The following is a 2,772-nucleotide window of genomic DNA, read 5'->3' as shown; positions in this document are numbered from 1 at the left end:
CCGGAATTATAGGCATGCGTTACCATGCCTGGCTGATTTTTTGATTTATTGTAGAGATGAGGTCTCGCTGCCCAGGCGGGTCTCATACCTGCGGGCTCAGGCAATCCACTCACCTCAGCCTCCCAAAGGCACAGGATTACAGGCTGAGCCACCGAGCCCGGCTTATAATTTTTTTTTAATTTCTACTTTTAAGTTGGCATCCCACTCTGTCACTCAGGCTAGAGTGCAGTGGCACCATCACATCTCACCACAGTCTCAACCTCCTGGGCTTAAGCAATTCTCCTGCCTCAGCCTCCCAAGTAGCTGGGACTACATGCCCAGCTAATTTTTCTTTACTTTTTGTATAGATGAGGTCTCGCTACGTTGCCCAGCCTAGTTTTCTCAATCCTAAATGAAGATGATGCCACCCCACAAAGTGGCTAATAGCAGGAACTCACCTAAGAATTCCACTCCTACATGTATACCCATCTATCTACACAAAAAATTCACACACAAAGGCTCACAGCAGCATTATTCATAACAGCCAAAAGGTGCAAACAATGCAAATGTCTGTCAACTGAAAAATGGATAAACATGTGGTATACAGACACAATGGAATAGTATTCAGCAAGAAAAAGGAGTGAAATACTGATTCATGCTACTGTGCGGATGAACCTTGAACACGTGATGCAAAGTGAAAGAGGCCAGACACAAAACGTCCTTTTTTTTTTGTATGATGCCATTTGTATGAACTGTCCAGAAGAGGCAAATTCATACAAAAGAAAATAGGCTCGTGGTTGCCAGGAGCCAGGTGGAGGGCGCAAGGGGGAGTGACTGCTAATGGGTCCAGAGTTTGTGGGTGATGGAAATATTTTGGAATGAGATGACGATGACACAACCCTGTAAATGTGTTAGAAAACCACTGAATTGTACACTGCAAAACAGCAAGTTTCATAATAGGTGAATTATAACTCAATTTAAAAATAAAAATAAAAGCAGGGCCTCTGCCATGAGTCTTGATGAGTCTGAATGTTGGCTCTACCGTTCACTGTCGGAGCCTCGGGGTCCTCATTCCCAAGTGGGGAGCACGCTCGCACCCACGTCACAGGCATTGTGGAAATGGAACCAACTAGCACTCCTGATGCCTTAGCACAGTACCTGGCAATAAATGTGGCAGGCATTCCATGCTGGCTTCGATTGGTATTACTACTACTAGTGATTAAATGAGGCCCATGCGAGAAGAAAGGAAAGCCAGGCACCTAGTAGGTTTCAGATGCCTCCTTCCCCGGAAGGCCCTCGTGGTCTCGGCTTCTGGATCCTGTAATCGACCTGGACTCAAGATGAATGTGAGCCGACATTTTCTGCCTCACACAGGGACAGCTCAGCTTCTGTTTGCAAAGGGCTGAGCTGCCGACTTCACATTTCAGTTTTCCTAGCCGCAGGGGTACAACCACCCTCTCCTTTTAGGGAAGAGTCTAAGAGGCTGCCGGCTGGAGTTTTCTCTGAACAGAGCTGTGCACGTTAAGTGACAGATAAGCCTGCCCTGCTGGGGTAGGATCCACCCAGGAAGAGAGAGAGTGTGTACAAGCAAAAGCCCACACGTGTTTCTGAATTCCCAGAAAAGTCAAACGGAGTTGCCCTGGAGTACCAGGAGCCCCAGAGAGCCATCATAAGCCTTTTCTTGCATCTACTCCCCCCTCCCTAGTCGTGCAAAAAGTCTCAGAAGCAGCAGTTGATGGAACAATTAACTTCACTCAGTGAGACTTTGCAACAAGAGCTGTTTGATAAGGTAAATTAGGAAATGGGCTAATTTTAAACAAAGCTTGAATGCTGGGATCTGAATGGAAATGACTGAGGAAGGAAACAAACTCTAAAAATTATTTCAAATTTGTAAGGTTTGATCGTACCGAGCGTTGGCGTGCAACATAAGACAACCTGCACACACTCTGGCAGGAATGTGAATGGGCCATGAAGGATGACAACCTGACAAAATCTTGTAACTAGGAAGATGCACTTGCCCCTCCAACCTGGTAATTCCAGCCCTAGGTACATAGCTTAGAGCCTGGAGAAACTCCCTTGTGTGTCGAAGGAGTTGTTCAAGAGAAAGTTCATGCAGCAAGTTGTCATTTGAAACATAAGAAACACAAATGTCCATCTAAAGAATGGATAAGTTAACTGTGGAGTATTTATACTACATTAAATACGTTTCTATTAAACTTGCACATAAGCAGGGCTCGGTGGCTCAGCCTGTACTCCCGCGCTTTGGGAAGCTGAGGTGAGTGAATTGCCTGAGCCCACGGGTTCGAGACCTGCCTGGGCAACTTGGTGAGACCTCATCTCTACAATAAGTCAAAAAATTAGCCGAGCGTGGTAGCACACGCCTGTAGTTCCAGCTACTTGGAAGGCTGAGGCAGAGGGATCGCCAGAGCCCAGCAGGTCAAGGCTGTGGTGGCCGGGAGCGGCCACTGCACTCCAGTCTGGGCGACAGAGTGAGACTCCAACTCAAAAAAAAAAAAAAATCTCTAAAATATAATGTTGCGGCTGGGCTCGGTGGCTCAGCCTGTAATCCCAGCACTTCGGGAGGCCGAGGTGAGTGGATTGCCTGAGCCCGCGGGTTCGAGACCCACCTGGGAAACTTGACAAGACCTCATCTCTACAATAAATCAAAAAAATCAGCCGGGTGTGGTAGCGCACACCTGTAGTGCCAGCTACTTGGAAGGCTGAGGCAGAAGGATCACCGGAGCCCAGCAGGTCAAGGCTGTGGTGGCCGGGAGCGGCCATTGCACTCCAATC

The 2,772-nt window shown here is 47.7% G+C and overlaps 1 protein-coding gene across 5 annotated transcripts in view; it reads right to left on the bottom strand.

The window, feature by feature from the left end:
- HK1 (hexokinase 1) overlaps positions 1 to 2,772 on the bottom strand; it is an 87,767-nt gene that overhangs the window by 74,709 nt on the left and 10,286 nt on the right. The window lies entirely within an intron of this gene.

This window comes from Carlito syrichta, unplaced genomic scaffold (assembly GCF_000164805.1).
Source record: "Carlito syrichta isolate Samal-C Ts95f unplaced genomic scaffold, Tarsius_syrichta-2.0.1 Scaffold315646, whole genome shotgun sequence".
Taxonomy (NCBI): domain Eukaryota; kingdom Metazoa; phylum Chordata; class Mammalia; order Primates; family Tarsiidae; genus Carlito; species Carlito syrichta.
The sequence above is the reverse complement of the archived record's forward strand: the minus strand, read 5'-3'. Positions and strand labels throughout refer to the sequence as shown.